This window comes from Mesoplodon mirus (assembly GCF_964341445.2).
Source record: "Mesoplodon mirus genome assembly, chromosome: 1".
Classification (NCBI taxonomy): domain Eukaryota; kingdom Metazoa; phylum Chordata; class Mammalia; order Artiodactyla; family Ziphiidae; genus Mesoplodon; species Mesoplodon mirus.
The window spans coordinates 42,932,044-42,954,486 of NC_138976.1; the positions used below are offsets into that span (position 1 = coordinate 42,932,044).

Below are 22,443 nucleotides of genomic sequence, written 5' to 3' on the forward strand. Positions count from 1 at the left end.
AAAAGACACATGCACCCCAACGTTCATTGTGGCACTATTTACAATAGCCAAGTCATGGAAGCAACCTAAATGCCCATTGACAGACGAATGGATAAAGAAGATGTGGTACATATATACAATGGAGTATTACTCAACTATAAAAAGGAATGAAATTGGGTCATTTTTTGAGACGTGGAGGGATCTAGAGACTGTCATACAGAGTGAAGTAAGTCAGAAAGCGAAAAACAAATATTGTATATTAACACATATATGTGGAACCTATAAAAATGGTACAGATGAACCAGTTTGCAGGGCAGAAATAGAGACACAGATGTAGAGAAGAAACGTATGGACACCAGGGGGGGAAAGCGGCAGGGGGATGGTGGTGGCGGTGGGATGAATTGGGCGATTGGGATTGACATGTATACACTGATGTGTATAAAATGGATGACTAATAAGGGCCTGCTGTATAAAATAATAAATAAAATTCAAAAATTCAAAAAAAAAACGGTTTTCTTTGATGAAGAAGTTTTAAATTTTATTGTAATCTAATTTTTCTATTTTCACTTTTTTTTTGCTTTTAGTGTAAAACTGTTATTTTTTAAAATTGATTGATTTATTTTGTTAATATTCTGTTAAGGAATACTCTGCCCCTGTACTCATGTGTGAAACTGGCCTGTTATTTGCCTTTCTCCTATTTTCCCTTCCTGGTTTTGTACCAAAATTATACCAGCCTCATAGAATGAGTTGAATAGTGAAAAAAGAAAAAAGAAAAGAAAACACTAACTTGAAAAGATATATGCAACCCTATGCATATATCTTTGCAGTATTATTTACAATAGCCAAGATATAGAAACCTAATTGTCTGTTGATTGATGAAAGGATAAAGAAGATATTGGTGTATATAAACAATAGAATATTATTCAGCCATAAGAAAAGAAACCTTGCCATTTGCAAGAACATAGATGGACCTAGAGTTTATTACGCTAAGTGAAATAAGTCAGATAGAGAAAGACAATTACCATATGATTTCACATATATGTGGAATCTAAAAAACAAAACAAACAATACAAAACCATACGTGGAATCCAAAAAACAAAACAAACAATACAAAACCAGACTCATAGAGAACAAAACAGTGGTGGCCAGATGAGAGGGTGTTGGGGGGCAGCCAAAACAGGTGAAAAGGATTAAGAGGTACAAACTTTGAGTTATAAAAAAATTAAATCACAGAGATGCAATGTACAGCACAGGGAATATATTCAATAACACTGTATTAAGTTTGTATGGTCTCAGATGGTAATTAGACATCGATTTGACCATTTCAAAATGTATGTAAATATCAAATCACTATGATGTACACTTGAAACTAGTATGATATTGTATGTCAATTACACTTCAATAAAAAATACTCATACATAAAGACAACATTAGGAAGATGAGGGCAGTAATAAGCATCAACTGGGAAAAATGAAGAGGGATATATACCTATTACAAGGAGATAAAAACATAAGAAGGAAGTGCAGCAGCACTGACACTTGATTTGACACTTGGTTTCTGTCATATTTGACTTCCTCTTTTCTGTGGTCTATTTTCTTTATTCTCTCAAGAGAATCTTCTCTTATATTTGTCCTAGTTGTTCTCCGTTTGACCATACAGATCCATTCTCTTGCCTTTTTCCATGTTCCTGGAGGCTACCACTTGGGATCGTGTCACCCAGGCTCCTTTATAGATTGACTTCTGGTTAGGTTTTGCCTGTGTTGCAAGGAGGAAGTAGAGGTCAGGGTATTAATTCCACCATTTCTTCCCTCCTGGGGCACTGTGGTTTTGACAGTGGCAACTTTCCTCCACAGTTCTAGCTCTTGTACCACAGCCCTTCCTCCCTAGTTCTGCTCTCCCTAAGCTTTAATGACAGTATTTCCTCCCCTTGTCCCCTTCAGCCCTAGGCATGGTAATGGATTCCCACTGTTGCAAGCTCTAGATGCCCCCAATTTCTCTTGTGTGGTCCTTTCATGAAGGGACTCTTCAAATAATCCCTTCATTAAAGCCTCCTCAGTTAAAATATCTGGACCTAATTTCCTGCCAGTACCTGAATGAATACATCTTACCTTAGTTACATACTATTTTCAACACTAGAATTTTCTTCAGTAGTGTAATTTACACTACTCAGAGTTGGAGCTGAATAAATGATTTAAGTCAACAAATAATTTTTGAGCACTTACTATGTGCCAGGCACTGTGCCAATATCAGCTTAATCAATGGTGACTGAGACAGATAAGGTCTCCGCCCGCATGGAACATACAGTCTACGGGGAGAGTTAGACAATACAAGATCCTTTAAGTTGCAAATGATAGAAAAGCTGAACCCAAACTGACTCATGCAAAAGGGGAATTTATTGGCTCATTAAAAAAAAAAAATCCAGAAATTGGGCTCGCTACCGCGAATGAAAAAAAATATCACCTGCGGTATCAGTGAACAAAGGATGTTGCAGCCATCAAGCCATTACATTACAGCCGCCCCCACGGTGAGCCCTGAGGGAACTCAGGATATGAACAGGATGGCCGCCATCTAGCAGTCAGCAGCTGCCACCATCCCCCCACCCCACCCGATAGTGCACCCTGAGGAGACTCAGGATGAGAAACCACAGAGAGTTTGAAAAAGAATAGATACGTGTATAACTGAATCTCTTACCTGTACACCTGAAATAACACACTGTTGTTAATCAACTACGCTCCAATATAAAATAAAAATTAAAAAAAAAAAAACCCAACCAACTCAAGTAGGCCATTAGTAAAAAAGAAAAAAAGAAAAAGAAAGCACAGGATACTGGCCCCAGATCGCTGAGGTGCATGTCAAAGGAATGATTTCAGTGAGCCCAGACTCTTGCATCTTTCCATACACAGAAAAGCGCTAAATTCCATAACTTGAGATGTCTGGTTTTCTTTAATTAACAGTAACCTTTTATTTATTTATTTATTTATTTAGATGTGGACCATTTTTAAAGTCTTTATTGAATTTGATATTGCTTCTGTTTTTTTTTTTAATGTTTTGGTTTTTTGGCTGTGAGGCATGTGGGATCTTAGCTCCCTGACCAGGGATCAAACCTGAACCCCCTGCATTGGCAGGCGAAGTCTTAACCACTGCACCACCAGGGAAGTCCCCCAACAGTAAACTTTTGATGTTCTGACTACCTGGTCTTTGTTGCAAAAACTCCTGTGTATCCTGGCTCCTCCTTTACCTCTTCGGAGAATTCTCTCAGAGTCTCTATGAGATGCTGTGTCCTGGGCTTAAGTCTTCAGTTTTGTCCACGGAGTAAAACATAATTCTAAAATTTTAGATTGTGTATTTTTTCAGTTGACACTACCTATGAAGTTTTATCTAGGACCTCAAGCAATGTCACCAAAACCTATTTCTCTTACACCCCTGGTTCTGCTTTTCATGTGTGGGCTCAGTCCTTAAACTAGTTCCCCCCTCGGTGCAGCAAATGTGTTACAACTGAGAGTCCTAGAATATATTTCATTGCTTCTCATTGGCTGATTGGGAACGTGATGCTCTGATTGGCTCAGCAGGAGCCTCCTAGCCACTCTTATTATTATTATTTGCTGCAAAAAGCTTTATTATTTCCATTTGGTCCAGGGCTTGGATTAGGGCTCCACCGTGGTTCAAAAGCAGCCTAATGGCTGCAGAGAGGCTTCAGGCAGAAGCCCTGACACCAGAGGGACTCCTCAAAGGGTGCTGGGCTCCAGAGGTTCCTAGTCGTGCTTGAGGGTGAGCATTTTGAAGAGATACACGTCCAGCCCAGACTCGGGGCCCCCAGTCTGTGGATGTTAGTCAGGTTGTTGCCATCTTCTTGATTAGTTTCACCTGCTCCTGTAGGAAGTGGCTCTCCAGGAAGTCACAGAGATGGGGGTCTACTCAGGCAGAACCCAACGCATGCAGATCCAAAAGGGCCTGGGTCAGGTTTTTCTCCATGAGCGCGGTGGCTTCTGTAGCCACCTGGGTTTTACCCCACTCATCTTGGGACGGCTTCTGCAGGTCCTGAAAGAGGGTGAGGTCACTGCTGGTGTTGCATCTTCAAGAGACACTCAGCACCCTTGGGATTCTCCTCCACCAATTTGTGGGAAAAGTGTCCCATGCCCTGCAGAGACACATCATAGCCAAGGTCAAAATAGAAGCCCAGAGAAAGTTAGTATAAGCAGATAGGGTAGGGGGTCCCCAGAGAAAGAACCAATCACGGCTTTCTTGACATAAATAAGCCATTTCTAGCCCAAGCCATTTTGTGATCTAAGCCTGGCCACAAAGCTAGTCCTTTGAACAGATTTCAGTAATTAATGATCTTAAGAGAGCAAAAGAATGCAGAAACAAATGACTATTGTCAAGTAAGAGAAGTAACAATAGCAAAGATAATATAGCAGTTGTAAAAACTCCCAGTTCTCTTTCAATGGTAAAGATTAACCTGAAGCTCTCAACCACCAGATCAACTGGAACCTAAGGGAGGAGGATGTTAACCTTTTCTGGACCCCTGTGACTTCTGTCAACTAAAGCTTGGAGTCTTTTGACCACCCAAGTCCCTTCATGAAAATGCATGTACCCTTAGCTTCCTCAATTTTACTGTTTAGGGAGACACTGCTTTGGGAAAGATCCCCAGTGTTCTCCTTACTTGCTGCAAGTAATAAATTCTTCCTTTTCTTGATCTTTGGTTTGGTTGTGTCAACTGAAAAAAATGGCACAATCTAAAAGTTGAGAATTTCAGCAGACTTTCTGAGGACTTAAGACCAGAAGACAGCCTCCCAGATAGCTCTGTGGGACTGCTCCAAAGAGGTAAGGGAGGAACCAGGATACAAGAGTTTTTGTAACCAAACCCAGGTAGTTGGAACATCAAAAGAGTACTGTTAATTAAAGAAAAACCAGATATCTTAAGTTACTTTAGTACTTTTTTATGTATGGGAAGATGCAAGAGTCTGGGCTCTTTGAAATCATTCCTTAACTGTCTAGGGCCTCCATACTGAATCAGATGCACAATCGGGGCAGCTGCAGTGGCTGAGGGATTGATGGCTGCAACATCCTTTGTTTACTGATATGGCAGGTGATGTTCTTCCACAGTTGTATCTTTTAACTCGACACCCACCAAGAGGCAAACCCAGTTTTTTGGGTAACAGTAGGTGTAGGAGGCCCGCAGATGCATGTAGGCCGGGCGGTTGATGACAGCCTCTATCTCCGTGGAATAATTTTGACAAATCTGGGAGCTCGTGGTTGATTGGCATTAAGGAGCTAAGCTCAGAAAATGATGTTGGCTGGTGCCCGAGACCGAGGAGAGCTGAGTGGTTGGTCCAAAGGTTGCAAGTGATAAATAGGTTGGAGGGTGGATGGGGGCTGGAGGAAGGGGCGTCTCTGGGTCTGTTCTGTACAAACACTATTGAAGCAAGAGACACATCCATGGACTGTGGAGCACACTGCTTCCTGGCCATTATTAGAACGAGGAGTGGACTCTACTTTTGAAGCCTAATAGCTGTCAATAGAGAAGTGGCTTTCCTCGAGGAAAACTGCAGTACTGTTTCCAGAAGAAAGAAGCCCCCCAAACATTAGATGCTCATGAACAAAGATGAACAATGATATATCCTGATAATTAAACTAAAGCTGATCAATATTGTTAGGCAGGGCTTCCCTGGTGGCGCAGAGGTTGAGAGTCCGCCTGCTGATGCAGGGGACACGGGTTCATGCCCCGGTCCGGGAGGATCCCACATGCCGCGGAGCGGCTTAGGCCCGTGAGCCATGGCCGCTGAGCCTGCGCGTCCGGAGCCTGTGCTCCGCAACGGGAGAGGCCACAACAGTGAGAGGCCTGCGTACCGCAAAAAATATATATATATATATATATATATTGTTAGGCAAAATGCTTTAGTGGCTGCCTATTTCAGCAAAGCCTCATGGGTGTTAACCTGCGTTCGATTTGCACTGCACCTGTAGGGGTCAGTTCTCCTGCGTGTAGACAGCATCCCACTACTAATTCTGCCTCAGGGCTTTCTTGGCAGAATTTCTTTGGGAGCTTGCTCTGCCAGGTACGGGGTAAACTGGAAGTATTCACCAGGGGCAACCGTTAACCAAAAAAGGAGAGAAGTTGGTGGATAAAGGCCCCAGACTCCAACCATTTTAGAGAACAATTCTGACGCACATTCTACGTGATGCAGCAGAGGGCTCCTAGGGGGAGGGAGCCCCAGTAGTCCATAACCGTACCCAGACAATAAGTGGGTCCTTTATTGGATTTTCCTCCTTCCTTGTCTCGTTCTTCTCCACTCTCTCTCTAAGGAATCCCTTCCTAAGTCCTAATCTCAGTCTCTGCCCAGGAGATATCAAAGTGAAACCCAGCTGAGACCCAAAGGCTGGACAGAGCTACCCATGCAGAGAGCAAGTGGAAAACTGTGGTTTTGAAAAGGAGAGTAGAACTCCCCCATCAAATAGGAAAAACAGGTCAATTTTAGGCCACAGGGGAGAGCAATGAAAGGTAAAAATGAAAGTGCATTTAATGAAGGTAAAACTGAATTGTTTCTATTGTTTTATATTAAGAAGGATTCTTAGAATTATTTCCATATTAATAAGCATAATTAATTTTGTAATGTGTATAATTATTAAAGTTGATTAGCTTTGTTCCCCCCATGCACTGCAAATATTTTGAAAGCAGGAATTTCTTGAAGCTGGTATCTCTAAATTAAATTAAATTCAGCAAATTTGCATTGAGTATATACCGTATCCAAAGTACTTTGCTAAGTGCTGTAAGACAAATTGTCCTTGCTTAAGGGGCCCTCAAAGTCTAGTAGAGGCAACAGATATACGTATCTGGCAAGCTTGAGACTAACCAAGGGAACTATTGGATTACAGGTATAATCCTAGTACTGTATCTTGTGGCTTCTTAGTAAAGGTCATGTATTCATTCACCTTTTACCGTGTATATACCTTATACCAGATCTGTATGAAGGACCGCCTTTTAATTATTATTGTTATTATTATTCAGGTGCAAAAATATTAATTTGTCTCCAAAGGCCAACTCTTCTTATAACCACCAGCAAATTCTCCACCTTTGCTGTGAGCATCTTTCCTGTCTTTTTGAGACTCTCCAAAGAAAACCCTCATCTGATCTTTTTCATGGCCTCCCAGGCATATTTCCTGAGGGTTTTGGAAGCTCTCCCTCTGGGAAATGCAAATGCCACATTTACAGATTTGCAGAATGCTAGCTCTGAAAGGGATCTTAATGTTTTCTAGTGTTTTCCATAGAAATCTGTATATATACTGCATATCAAAAGGGATTGGGAGGTTTGCATCTGTAAGTGGCAGACTCAGGGGCTCCAGCTGCCCTAAAGGCCAAGGGGTTCAATACCTCTGCATGCTAGTGTGGCTAGACAGGGGCAAGCAGATGACTGTCAGCTTGCCCGTAAGCTGTTCTGGCCACATTTATGTTAGCTGGCACACTTGTTTGGAATAATACCTTAGAGATTGTTTAGTCCAGCCCTGCAGTTCATTTGCTTTCCAGAACTTCAGTTTTAGAAAGGAGGTAACCAAGGCCCAGAGAGGTGGCATGGCTTACCCAAGGGCACACACTGAATTGGAGTTTCTCCTCATAGCTCCATTTAGAGATGGCTCCTCTTCCGCAACTTAAGGTCCTTTCACAATGCTCTTATCCAATATAGGGAGAAGAGAGCTTACGGTGGGAAGCCGGGAAGAGATGGGTGTAGGGAGCAGTAGTAAAGTGCAAGGAAAGTTACATGCAGGAACACAGGATGTGAGACAGAGCATTCCTTTGCGTTTCAGGGAGCATATCCTGGATGCGTTTAGTGCTGAAGCAAGCGAATTATGATGATCCTCCCAAAATAACTTTGCTTTAGAGCTAAAGATATCCAGCCAGCCTCAAGGTTGCACAAGCCTTTTCCCCACAGCTCTTTGCTAATTGAATTAAACCCTTCTTGGCAATAGGGGAGTCTCCCAAAAACTGAACAGAAGGATTGATTTTGCACATGTAATGACTTGGTTTTCCAGTTGCTTCAGGCTGCCTGCCTCAGCTCAAATTCCTCCTTTAGCTACTGTCTGCTTTCATCTTCCTGTAATCATTAGTGATAGCTGATCCCATTACACTCTGGGGGCCTTCCAGGCACACTCTGTTAACTAATACTCATGATTGCTGCTAATTCATAGAGGGAAGAGCTCTGTACCGGCTGGTACATCTTCATAGTGTTCTTATCCACTTTTCAATTTCAGATGCAATGCCAAGGGAACTGAAGGTACTTCAATTAGAAAAGGGAATGCTGCATTTTGTTTTCCAGAATCATGTATGTGCTAGAATCAAAGCCAGCAAGACAGGACAAGAAAAGTCACAGAATTATAGTCTGTCTTCGAGTAATTCACCTCCCATTACTGTGGACTTCTACTCACTTTCAAAGCTCACTGTGTTTTGCTCTGCCCAGAGCCCACACATAGCATTCTTCCAAGCTCTGAACCTTTCTCCCATTCCTTCATGGTAATCTGTCTTTTGTGGCCTATTTTCTTTTCATTAAACTCATAAATATCTAAAAATTATATTTCTAACTGCTAAGGCATCTCCCTCATAAATTAAATATTTCACAGCTCTAAGTTCCTCTGGAGAATTAGAATTTGCCTCAAAGGAGTGACTCCCAGGCTGAGAATTTCAGGGAACTTGATGAACCTGTAGTCAAAGATATTTGGGGTAGGCATTTAAGTTTTCTTTATTTCACATCAGCCACTCAGGTTAGTGTGAATGAGAAATGTTCCCTGCCATATCAGCAAACAAAGGATGTTGCAGCCATCAAGCCATCACATTACAGCCCCCCTGACTGTGAGCCCTGAGGGAACTCAGGGTGGAGACAAACAGGCTGCCCACTGCCAAGCTCTGAGCCACTGCAGTCACCCCCAACTGTGCACCCTGAGGTGATTCAGGATGGAGAAAAGCAGAATACTGGCCCCAGATAGCTGAGGTGCATATCAAAGGAATGATTTCAATGAGCCCAGACCCTTGCATCTTCCTATACATAGAAAAGCACTAAATTCCTTAACTTGAGATATCTGGTTTTCTTTAATTAACAGTAATCTTTTGATGTTCCCACTACCTGGTCTTTGTTGCAAAAGCTCCTATACATCCTGCCATCCCCCCTTGCCTCTTCAGAGCAGTCCATCAGAGAGATCTGAGAGTCCTGTCTCCCAGGTTTAAGTAGAATGTCTGTCAAATAAAACATAACTCTCAACTTTTAGGTTGTGCTTCTTTTTTTTTCAGTCGACACTAGCTAACATTGCCTAGGAGGTGAATAGAAATATTTTACAGTGTTTATGGTTCTGTGCAAGATGGTAATCTGCAAAAAACTAAATCAGGAGCAACCTTATCCTGGAAAACAGAACTGGTCACGCAGGCCCTCAGTAAGAAACCAGAACATATGGATAATAAATAGTAAGAGAGACTAACTCAATTATTTATTCAGGTCCAATTCTTCTGTGGCTGTATGGACACAGCATTTATTAAAAATTGTCCATTTCACTTCCAGGAATAAACAGAGGCATGATTCATAAGGGAGGAAAAGGCCTGTAAGGTATGAAATCATCACCAGGCCAAAGAGGTGGCTACAGTTTGTCAGAATCACTGCTGTCAGTAAATAGTGAAACTTTCAGAATTTGGTTGCCCTCTGAATAAAACCAGAAAGAATGAACACATGACAAGTAGATTTACCTTTGGCAGAAACAATCCAGAGATGGTTTGTAGATGTGTGACTATTAGAGATTCAGGAAACCTCTAAATTTTATATAGCTGACCTACATATATCATCAAGACAAGGAATATTAGCAGAGAAAGCTATAGCCTACTAAACTGTGTTTTGCATAGAGCACACATATAGCAGTGTTCCACTGGAGCTGGCAGTACGGGTTTTACAGAACTGATTGTTAAATATTCAGGTAAATTCTGTTGGTCGCTTGAAATCAGCCACAGTGGGAATGTTTATACCACAGAAATTGGCAGTTGCTATAGACCATGGATTTTTGTTTGCTAGTTTTGTTTAGTTTTCAGAGAGTTGGTTTAACAGTCTACCACTGTCCAGCACTGCTAGAAGCAAAGAGAGCCTATCTGTCAGGAAAATGTACATTCCCATCTGTCAGAGAGGCATGTGTTGTGTGGAACTGGGAAAACTCACCAGACATTTCCCAGAACCTGGATGGAGTATTCCTCCAAGTCTCCTTCCTTCAGGTCTATGCTCAACTAAGCAACCTTCTACTTATTTATTTGGTACCAGTAGATGAATTGGTGTCAGATGGTATTCCTTCAAGTCCTGGGGCTTCTAAGGAACTGTTCTGGAGGACATCTGGGGAAAGAGGAGAAGATCACACTAGGCTGAGCAGCCCTTTCATCTGTCTTCAACAGGAGCAGCTTCATTTTCTCTGTTTTACATATTGGTCTCACACACACACACACACACACAACCCAAAACAAAACAGTTGCTTGGAGAAAGCATTCCACCGCTAAAAAAAACTTTCAAAAATAGTAGGCCAGAGATTTTGTTTGCCAGAAAAGCACATCCCTTATTAAAGTTAACAGTTTATTTTTCTGGGTATAATTCGGTCACTTGTGAGTTTAGTTAACTTCAATCAGCTTCCTATTAACTGATAAATTTGCGATGCACCGACTGAAAATTCAAATATCTTGACTTACCATGTTGAAGACTAGACTCATCAGTGAGGAACTGCCCTTCTGAGACTTCGATCAGGGTGGTCAGCACACTTTCCTCTCTGATAGCTCTTTCTTAAGTGGAGCAACTGGGAAACTTTCTCTTTGCTACAAGGAAACTGGAAAATGTAGTCAGTCAGGTGAGCTGAGCTCAAGTCATGGGACGTTTCTGTCTATTAAAATGGTTCTTCTTCTAATTACAAAAGTGACCTGATGTCCCGTAAAATTTTTAGAAAATTAGAAAAGCAAAAAGAAGAAAATGGAAATCACTTTATCCACCACCCAAAGACAGTCACTATTACTTCTGGTGTATCGTCTAGCCATTTATACAAACACACATGTTCATCCACATACACATGACTTTTTTTTTTCTTCCACATGACTTTTTTTTTAAAAGGAGGTTTTAAACTTTGAGTTTGCAATGTAATGACATTTGACTGGTTCTCATCACAGTTTCTGTATCTGTAATACCTGGGTACAGGTTGATCTCTACACGAAAGGCCTTTTCTCTATATAAAATTCTAAATAAAAGGTAATGTAAAAGCTTCAAATTTAAAAAAATCAAGTAGTTATTTTACTAGATACTACATGCATACAGTATAATCTAAAAGCATAATACGGTGTTCAATAAACGTAAGTCTCTCTGCCACAGTCTACCAGCTCTCCCCAGAGGCAACCACTGTTATCAGTTCCTTGTTTGTTTTTCAGAGACACTCTGAGCCTATGCAAGCATATTTGTAAAGTGTAACAGCTAATTTAAAGAGAAGATTTTTGGTTTATATATGGAAATAGAGCTCAAACATTTTCCTTCTATTAAAATATTCTTAAAAAGTCTTTCGTTGTTGTTTTGTTTTTATGCATTATTTTCCTTTATGGCTAGAGAAAGCTTCTCATCTATGGTCATTACTATTGTCATAATCATCAGCAAACATGAATTAAGTCCCGGTGTATGCAGGTTGCTGTAAGAATACCTTCATTTAGAGAATGAACTATCCTGACTTTGGGGGTGAAGGTTGGGGGTTGGTAAGATGATAATTGCATTATAATGAGACTTCCTCCAATTCAGAAGTAAGAAACATATCTACATTTTCTGTCTGGAAAGTTCAAAAGAAAAAACCCCAGCATAATCACATTTAGAATTGAGTAGGTTATGTTTGTTTAAGAAGTCAAGTAGGGCTTCCCTGGTGGCTCAGTGGTTGAGAGTCCGCCTGCCGATGCAGGGGACAAGGGTTCGTGCCCCGGTCTGGGAAGATCCCACATGCCGCGGAGCAGCTGGGCCCGTGAGCCATGGCCGCTGAGCCTGCGCGTCCAGAGCCTGTGCTCTGCAACAGGAGAGGCCCACGTACCGCAAAAAAAAAAAAAAAAAGTCAAGTAGACAGAGTATTCTCATTACTTACGGATAATCAACATGGAGGTCGTATTAGTTTTCTCTTGCTGCTGTAACAAATTACCATAATCACAGTGGCTTAGAATAACACACATTAATTATATTACAGTTTTGTAGATTAGAAATCCAATACAGCTCTTACTGGGTTAAAATTAAAATTTTGACAGGGGTGCATTCCTTTCTAGAGTCTGGGGTGATTCCCTTTCCTTTCCTTTTTCAGCTTCTGGAGCCCACTGCATTTCTTGGCTTATGGTCTCCTCTCTCCACCTTCAAAGCCAGCAATGTTGCACCTGTCTGATCTGTCCTCTATAGTCACATCTTCCTCTGACCACAGCCAGGAAAGACTCTCTGCTTTTAAGGTCTCATGTGATTAGATTGGGCCCAGATAATTCAGAATAATCCAGATTGTCCAGAATAATCTTCCTGTCTTAAGGTCCTTGATTTAATAAATTCTGAAAAGTCTCTTTGCCATGTAAAGTAATATATTCATAGGTTCTGGGGATTAGGATGTGGGTATCTTTGGGGAGGGGGCATGATTCTGTCTTCCACAGGGATCAGGAGAAAAGAATTTCCAGAGAAATAAAGCATTCCTTCTATGCTGTTCTGTGTTGTGCGAGATTCTTGGGAAACTCCCCAAATGGAGCCTGAAATGGCTGGCTCTAGCCAAGTAGCAAATTTTTCGTTTCTTATAGGAACAAAATACTAGCATATCGTGACCATTGTCCATAAGCAATGCAGGCCAGAGCCACTGAGTCTTTCCCTGTAAGATATTTTCATGTCTCTTTGAGCAATATCCACTAATCCTTTGGTTAAAATCCCTCTTATTTATGAATCCTGTTTTCTTACTTTTTTGGCATGCATTCCTTTATAAATAGTTAAGGCATAAGCCTGTCACTATGAATTTTAAACAATGCAAAAGGAAGTTGTAAAAGTATTTTTACCAGTGTCCCAGAATTAAAGCTCATTAAGTCTCAGTTTCTCAGGGAGGAATCACAGGTCTAGAGTCCTTTGGCAAATCAAAGATTCCCACCTAGAAGGAAGACTGAAAGCACTACAGATAATACCTAGATATTTTGGGGGACACTGTATATATGGCCAGCTGTCTGAGGAAGAAAAAAATCAAACTTGGTTTACTGATGGATCTGTATATATGCTGGCACCATACAAAAGTAGACGGCTGCAGCATTACAGCTCACACAGGGGTGACTCGAAGGACAACAGTGAAGGAAAATCCTTCCAATGGGCAGAATTTTGATCAATAGGTATGGATCCACGTTGCTTCTTGGGCAGTGGCCAATTGTTGGGCTGGTGAGTTAGGGACTTGGAAGAAATGGGATTGAGAGATTGGTGACGAGGAAGTTTGCAAAGGAGGTTATGTGGATGGACCTCTCTGAATGGGCACAAACCATGAAAATATTTGTGTTCCACATGAAAGCCCACCTAAGGGCATCTACTGCAGGGAAGGTTAATTACCAGATGGACAAAATGATGCTCTCTGAGATGTCAGTCACTTTCTCCAGCCACTGCAGTGTTTGCTCAGTGGACCCCTGAGCAAAGTGGCTGCAGTGGCTGGGATAGAGGCTATGCATGGGCTCAGCAACGTGGCTTATGCTTACTAAGGCTGACTTAGCTGACGCTACTTCTGAGTGCCTAACCTGCAAACAGTGAAGACCAACATTAAGTCCCAATCGGTGACTTCTCCAATGCATGGCACCCAGTAGCCAGCAGCTGGCACCCCTTCAGGCAGTTTCATAGTGGAGTGTCTCGGTGGGATGCCTCCCCATGAATAGCTTTCCCCAGCATCCTAGATGATGAAGTTCTAGTAAGTTCCAAAGGACAGATTTCCAGCACGTTCTGCCAGCACAGTATCACAGAGACTTCACCATCATCTCTGTGAGTCACTGCTGTGCTCTCTGCAAGATCTGGATCTTGAACCTGCAGACTGATACAGATAGAGAACAAATAATTTGATTGGTTATTGGTTATTGTCCTGAAATTTCCAGGAGAGGAATCAAAGTCCAGTCTAGCCCTAAGAGTATAAAGGTATGCCCAAATTTCACATATCTAAAAATAGGAATAATGTTTCTTCAATAATTCATAAAAAATTATTTCTTACTTTTAAGCTGAAGATAATTCTGCATGACTTCTCTTTGTAGTTAAAAAAAAATCCAGATCTTTCATATTTGCATTAACTCTTGTTTTAAAAGGTGTTGTCCACAAAGTCGATTGTGACAGAAGAGAGTAATGTATAAATGAGACTTCCCAATGGTTGCCTTTGGTTTCAGGCTAATGCAGTCTATTGGTGCCCATGTTCCATGGCTACTTTAAAGCCAGGAAAACAATAATTAACCTTTGTAGGGACCTTATGATTTACAACCTGCTTTTACATATACTATACTTTTTAAAAAAATTTATTTATTTTTGGCTGCATTGGGTCTTCATTGCTGCACGCGGGCTTTCTCTAGTTGCAGCGAGCAGGGCTTGCTCTTTGTTGCAGTGCGCAAACTTCTCATTGCGGTGGCTTCTCTTGTTGCGCAGCACGAGTTCTAGGCACGTGGGCTCAGTAGTTGTGGTGCACGGGCTTAGTTGCTCTGCTGCATGTGGGATCTTACCCAATTAGGGCTCAAACCCATGTCCCCTGCATTGGCAGGCAGATTCTTAACCACTGCACCACCAGGGAAGCCTACATATACTATAACTTCTAATCTGCTCAAAAACTTTCAAAATTAGTTATGATAACTTAAATAATGTAACCTTTTTGTTAAAATATCATATTTTTATTGCAGAAAGTTTAACAACCATTGAGAAATAAAAAGAACAAATTTTAAATGATCTATAATTCCATTATCAAGTGATAACTGTTGTTAAAACTTTAATGTTCCATATGACCCAGCAATCCCGCTACTGGGCATATACCCTGAGAAAACCATAATTCAAAAAGAGTCATGTACCAAAATGTTCATAGCAGCCCTATTTACAATAGCCCGGAGATGGAAACAACCTAAGTGTCCATCATCGGATGAATGGATAAAGAAGATGTGGCACATATATACAATGGAATATTACTCAGCCATAAAAAGAAACAAAATTGAGCTATTTGTAATGAGGTGGATGGACCTAGAGTCTGTCATACAGAGTGAAGTAAGTCAGAAAGAGAAAGACGAATACTGTATGCTGACACATATATATGGAATTTAAGAAAAAAAAATGTCATGAAGAACATAGGGGTAAGACAGGAATAAAGACACAGACCTACTAGAGAATGGACTTGAGGATATGGGGAGGGGGAAGGGTAAGCTGTGACAAAGCGAAAGAGCTGCATGGACATATATACACTACCAAACGTAAGGTAGATAGCTAGTGGGAAGCAGCCGCATAGCACAGGGAGATCAGCTTGGTGCTTTGTGACCGCCTGGAGGGGTGGGATAGGGAGGGTGGGAGGGAGACGCAAAAGGGAGGGGATATGGGAATATATGTATATGTATAACTGATTAAATTTGTTATAAAGCAGAAAAAAAACATCATTATATATAGAAAGTAAAAATCATGCATCCCTAGTGTCTGCTCCTTGGTAATTCGGTGATAGCTTGCAGTGAGAAAACACTAATAAATTTGTATATATTTTGTGCACTGTTACATGTTAGTGCTGAGCTGTCCAAGAGTTGTCACTGAACCTTACCAAAAACTCATCTTCTTTCACTCAGACCAATGTTGAATAAGTTGGCCAACATAAAATTCCTCCCCTACCCTTTTTTTAAATAAAGAGACCAATGAGATCTGACCTCACTTTCATAATGGAAAAATTAAGCACAAATATATGAAATAAAAACAGAATCCTAACAACAACAACAAAAAACTTTAATGTTCCAGTCTTGTTTTTATACATATAAAGACATATGTTTTTATAAAAATGGAATCATGTTGCATGTAATCTGCTAACTTACAAAACAATGTATCATGAATATGTTTATGTGTCATTAAGTGTATTCCTCTTAAACCATGATCTTAATCCTTTTGTAATTGGACCTCTTTAAGAATCTAATGAAAGTCATACTCCCTAAGCCCCAAAAGAAGCAGCTATGCAATTACACAATAAAAATTTATCAGTTAATAAATAGAGGAGGATCTAGGATTTATGGGATTTGAAGTTTATATGATTTTGGAGAGGCTATTTTATTTTTATTTTTTTGTTTTTAACTTTATTTTTTCTTAGGTTGCATGCTTACTTTTAAAACATTTAAATAATGCAAAATATATAAAATGGCAGTGCCTATCCCCACCTGGCCCCAAGTAATTCTAGTAAGTAGAATGGTATTTTCTCTTCTAGAACCCTATTTATGAAACTATAAATGCATAATAATTTCTGTAGTATTGATTTTAAAAAAATACAAATTTCTTCATACAATCCATACAGTTCAACTACTTGCTTTTCTCATTTAACAATATATCAGACACTGAAGAATTTCTTAAGTATGAGAAAGTGAATTTAATTTTGACTCCCCATTTCTAAATTTCAATCTAATTAATGATTAGCTGGTATGAAACTATTTCTTTAATGTTTTCAAATCAGTTAATTATTAGTTGTTTGGAAGTGCTAAACAGTTTTATTACATAGAAATAAAGAGTACTTTTAGTGTTTGTGATTTCTGTTAAAAATTTATTATTTTGGTTATTAAGAACAAAACAAAACAAAACACTTGTCTAGATTGTAGGATTGAGAAACTGATATGAAAATGATGGGAAATTCCCTTCTCACACTGTGGGGAGCCCTCTAAAAGGAAAAACACAAAATTATATATAAATGTATTTATTTAGAATGAGAAATTACAATATCTTGCTGGAGACTTGGAGATTCAGGTGCTTTTTATTTTTATTTATTTTTATTTTTAATTTTTTTTTGCGGTACGCGGGCCTCTCACTGTTGTGGCCTCTCCCATTGCGGAGCACAGGCTCCGGATGCGCAGGTTCAGTGGCCATGGCTCACGGACCCAGCCGCTCCGCAGCGTGTGGGATCTTCCCGGACCGGGGCACGAACCCGTGTCCCCTGCATCGGCAGGCGGATTCTCAACCACTGTGCCACCAGGGAAGCCCTCAGGTGCTTTTTAAATGAGATCTGTTCAGGAATTTACCAGAAATGCTAAGTAGAAATCCTTCTTGATTGCAACTTGGCTTCCCCTTCATGCCTAGAAAATTCTTTAACTCTCAGCAATTCAGCACTCACAGGTGCCTGCACAAGTGGGGAGCTATGAGAGCTCTCTTCACTGCTCACTCCATTAGCCTCAAGGTAAATCCACAGCTGTTAATGAATGAAACCTTTTGGGCCCCAGGTTAAAAACTCCTTCTCTACGACATCATTTTTCATGGCTTCCTAGTCATCTATTGCATGGATGTACAATAATATGTTTATCCAGGTGCCTTCTCTTGAACACTTAAGATGGTTTATAATACCACTCTGGGATAATCATTCTTTTAGCTAAATCTCTGCCACTTCCCTGGTTATTTCCTTAGAATAAATTTCGTTAAGTGGATCAAAGGGTATGTCAAATTTTCAAATGTTAGATTTGGCAAGAATATTTAAGTTCATTTCACAAATGAAGAAAGTGAGAGTATAGTGGTTTACAGATAATGGATCGTTAAACTCAGTTTTTCTGACCCTGAATCATATATCATTTGATCTACCACCTGACCACTGGAAACCATTTGCCACTGTAAAAGGGTTTTGCCCCCAGAACCACACCATTGTGTGAAATGCTGGGGGTTGCTTCCCAGCCTTGTCATGTTTGTTTAGGTTCAGCTCAGGTTGTTCTTGCTGCACTTTTGCTGTTTTTTTATGGGAAACCTTTTAGTTTGACACATAACAACTGTTAGATATTTTGTTGAGTATTATCATTTGTTTAACTCCTCAGAAGATTTCAGGAGGATTGTGTCTGGCACATAGGAGGTGCTCAATAAACTGATGATTGTTACAACTCCAGATTGGATATGTATCAGAAACCATGTCTAACATTTATGTTTCCAGATGGAAATGACTGTAGACTTTGAGAGGACCACTTTTTTTTTGTGGTACGTGGGCCTCTCACTGTTGTGGCCTCTCCCGTTGCGGAGCACAGGCTCCGGACACCCAGGCTCAGCAGCCATGGCTCACGGGTCCAGCCGCTCCGCGGCATGTGGGATCTTCCTGGACCGGGGCACGAACCCGTGTCCCCTGCATCGGCAGGCGGACTCTCAACCATTGCGCCACTAGGGAAGCCCTGAGAGGGCCACTATTATTCTAAACCTTACGGCTATAAAGTTTCGTGATAAAGTTTGCGGCATTTTGTATATTTCTCTAATAAAGGTATGGAGGTAAGGAAATCACCAAAAGAGGAGAAAGAGATAGTTGGGCTACAACACTCACCTTTCTCTCCCAGTCTAGTCCAAAGTTAAAATAATCAAACATTTATTGAATACTTACAAGGTATGGGCTAGACTGATTTGAAGAATCCCAGTTAAATGAATATCATTGTATGGTCAGACTCTGGTCTACAGCATACAATTATTTACAACAAGTTTTATGTATCATAATAGGGTGTGCTGACAAAGCTGAGGGAACAACAGGGATTGGTTCTGCATTTTACTTAGTTGTGTAGGTTAATCTACTGGGTCTGTGTCTTGGCCATTGAACCACACTAACAATGCTTATTGAACTACACTAACAATGCTTTGTTAAAGTTGAATGCAAATTGTGCAAAAACACACATTCACATTTTTATCTATATTTCTACATTGCAGGTTAATTCATTTAGGAAGATGCTCTTTGAATAAAGTTTCATGTATATTACCTACATTTAATTTCTGTAAAGTGTTAAATATTTAGATAATTTCTCAGATAATGCTTTTCAGCCTGGGTGGTTTGGGGTGGTAGTTGTTTTAAAATTATTTAAAATATTGTACCCTGCCTTTTGGTGCTCACAGTCAGGGAAACTGTGGCATTTATAAAATGGCAGTCTCTTGTTTATCGGAGTAAAGACATCTGCCAAGGGCAAACTGCAGAAAGTACACGTGCTGCACCTCGGGTTACCTTTTGAATGACCTTCACATCTGCTTAATTTCTTTTAAACTTGATGATAAGAAAACAAAACTAAAACCTCACAGCTCTCAATTTATTTCCCTAACTGGTTGTAATAATTTTACATTCCTTAACAGCTACTATAAACAGCAGCAAACATGATCCATGCTATTGAAAAAAAGTAAATGGCAGTATTAAGAATATATTATAGTGCGTTTACATGCAGTCAAAACAGAAGGGGGTGTATCAGTATTTTACCTTTCTGACACATTACTTTGGCTCAGATAAAACATTCCGTCCTGCCTTCAGTGGCCCATTTAGCATTACCATTTTTGTGAACATATGTACGCACATTACAAAAAAAGCAAAAAATAAATCATTATGCTATTTTGTTCGCTGCAGCACTAGGTATCTGATTTACTGAGGCAGGGCCACAAAGTGGAATTTCGTTGTGTTCTGGGAGCCCAGCTGTGATAGCTGCTTGTCTTCACCTTCTTATTATGGACTCTCCTTGAGGTGAGGAAAAGGCTAAGTTTTACCGCGGTCCCCAGGGTCCAATGCCACCCGGGTACCACGTGGGTCAGAGGTACCGGGTGGCATGGTGCTGGTCCGGTGCTGCTAAAAGCCTCCTAAGAGGGTGGGCGTGGGCTCCGGCTTAGTTCTGGGAAAAGGCGTTGCCTCTAACTGGGAGCGTACAGAAAGGTGACCTGCGGGACATGGGAAACCGCCCGAAGAACCATTTGGCTGGGTAGGCCGAGAGCTGCAGTGGTCCACAGCCTTCGTCGCGCACTAGCCCTACTCCAGACTCTCGGCCCGGCCTTCCCCGCCCCCAAACAACGGCGCGTGCGCCCCGCCCTCCCCCTGCGCGCGCTCCCCCCTTCTCCACGCGCGCTCCCCAACACACCGAACCCCGCTCCTGCCCGCGCGCGCCCCGCCCTCCCCGCGGCGCGCGCCCCGCCCTCCCCGCGGCGCGCGCCCCGCCCTCCCCGTGGCGCGCGCGAGCAGGCTGGCCGAGGAGTGCGATGGGCGGGGCACCGCGCTGACGTTGCCTGGGATGCGGGCAGGTTCCGCCGCCGCCTCCTCTTCTGCCACCAGGGTTTGTATGAAAACACCCGGCGGCGGGCGGCGAGGCATCCGCCGGGCCCCCGGAGAGCAGCCGCCTGCGCTGCCGACGACGATCCGGGTGCTGCAGCTTTACCCAGTCCCTGCCAGCGCCCCATCCTGAGCCGGTGAGCGCCCTGTCGCCGTCAGCGCGTCCGGGCCGGCAGCCCCTCGGCTGCGGCTAGCCCGCCCGCCACCCCTCCTATCTCCTCAGCCGCGGCGTCCTGGGGGCTGGGGAGGCGGGGAGGAGCGACCTCGGGCCCGCCCCGGTCTGCGCCCTGCGATCCCTCCGCCCCTTACCTGTCAGGTTGTGTAACCCGTGTCTTTCGGGGGGTGGACCGGGTCTTGAGGGGAACCCCTGATGGGTGGGGCCTTTGGCCGGTTTCTGGAAAACGCCCCGCCCCCACCCATGGAGGCTCGGTCGTCCCCGCTCCAGTCCCCGCGGAGGGTGCCCGGCGCGGTCTCCAGGCAGAGACGGCCCCCTGCCCTGCTCTCCCTTTCTCTCGGTGGTGACCGCGCGGGTGGCTGCAGTACAGCGCCGGGCGGGGCCTAGGGGCGGCGGGCAGGGGCCGGGCGCGCACCCCGCCTCCCCAGCCGCCCCAACTCCCAACCCCTAGGTGCGCCGGGCTTCAGGGTGGGCTGTGGTGTGACGTCGGCGATGGCTGGGCTTGCTCCCTCTCAGTGGGTAGCTTGGCCTGACGTGTGTTTTCTGCTTACAAATTGGCGCCCTGTGGGTTTGATTTGAACCTGAATCAGATCGCCCTAGATGACAGTGCAGAGTTTCCCTCCAGCCTTCCTTCCTGAGTTGCGGGTTCTTCATTCCAAGTGTTCAGGGACTCCTGCAACCCAACGCAAAGGCTTGCTGGGCTCAATGGTTGTTTCCCTCCTGTGCCTTTAAGTCTCTTAAAGTACCAGTGCAGTTTTGAATTGGTTCGTTTCCTTTCCTGGGCATTTACTCATCACAGAATAGAGTTTTACACATCGTTGTGAATGTTGATAACTTAAAGCCCATTTCTCATTTTAAGATAGCTTCCTCAAGTGCTTGCAGGTCTAGTACTGCCGATGACCTAATATGTTGTTAAGACTCATTCGAAATTTTCTTTGGCAATATTAATTCAGTGTGTTTTTTTTTTTCTTTCAGGTATTCAAAATTGTAGCAGTGTTTATGATGTACGACAGTTTGTAGGTAGAAGGGACTTTAATAGTCTTCTGGATCACTCATTTTCACTTAGCATTTATGTTCGTGTTGGAATCTTTTTTTTTTTTTTTTTTTTTTTTGCGGTACGTTGGGCTCTCACTGTTGTGGCCTCTCCCGTTGCGGAGCACAGGCTCCGGACGCGCAGGCTGAGCGGCCATGGCTCCCGGGCCTAGCCGCTCCGCGGCATGTGGGATCTGCCCGGACCGGGGCACGAACCCGTGTCCCCTGCATCTGCAGGCAGACTCTCAACCACTGCGCCACCAGGGAGCCCCCGTGTTGGAATCTTTATGTAAATCCGGTTATCTCTTTCTTTGTTAACCTCTGAATTCGTCTTATAAATTGTCTTTTTTTTTTCCCCTGAGAAAACCAGAAACTGATTTTTATAATTGTATTGTGGAATGTTTTCAGTTCAGTAGGCCAAAAAAGTAGTAGTTTATTTAAGGCGTGTTATTTAAAACGTGTGCCAAATGTTAAAACCAAACAAAACCCTGAAAGATCTGTAAGCATTTTCCTATGTAATTACTGTGAGATAGTTAGCAGTACCTTATCCCCTCCTTATTTCTCATCCTTAAGGCTGAGTTGTAACATGATTTATTCTGTTTCCCATTCCACTTTGCTTGAATTAATTTCTACAGTGAAGTTATAGGTTCATTTTTAAAAAAATTTATTTATTTTATTTTTGGCTGCATTGTGGTCTTCGTTGCTGTGCGGGGGCTTTCTCTAGTTGCGTTGAGCGGGGGCTACTCTTCGTTGCGGTGCGAGGGCTTCTCATTGCGGTGGCTTCTCGTGTTGCAGAGCACGGGCTCTAGGTGCGCGGGCTTCAGTAGTTGTGGCTTGCGGGTTCTAGAGCGCAGGCTCAGTAGTTGTGGCGGATTCTTCACCACTGTGCCACCAGGGAAGCCCTAGGTTCTTTTTTTTTTTTTTTTTTTTTTTTGCTGTACGCGGGCCTCTCACTGTTGTGGCCTCTCCCGTTGCGGAGCACAGGCTTCGGACGCACAGGCTCAGCGGCCATGGCTCAC

At 42.5% G+C, this 22,443-nt stretch overlaps 1 protein-coding gene and 1 long non-coding RNA gene across 4 annotated transcripts in view; one reads left to right on the forward strand and one right to left on the reverse strand.

Moving 5' to 3' along the window:
- Window positions 1–1,129: 1,129 nt before the first annotated feature.
- On the reverse strand, window positions 1,130–21,252 carry LOC309800060. Its single transcript, XR_014293390.1, has 4 exons — window positions 20,527–21,252; window positions 10,676–10,809; window positions 10,161–10,328; window positions 1,130–4,117 (listed from the first exon to the last, which is right to left on the reverse strand). It is a non-coding gene; the product is annotated as an uncharacterized lncRNA (long non-coding RNA).
- Window positions 20,190–22,443, forward strand: part of AGTPBP1 (ATP/GTP binding carboxypeptidase 1) — a 188,978-nt gene continuing 186,724 nt past the window's right edge. For all 3 annotated transcript variants that reach the window (XM_082613851.1, XM_082613852.1, XM_082613853.1), the window contains exon 1: window positions 20,190–20,354. The gene's annotated coding sequence lies outside the window, so the exon portion shown is untranslated. The remainder of the gene's footprint in view (window positions 20,355–22,443) is intronic.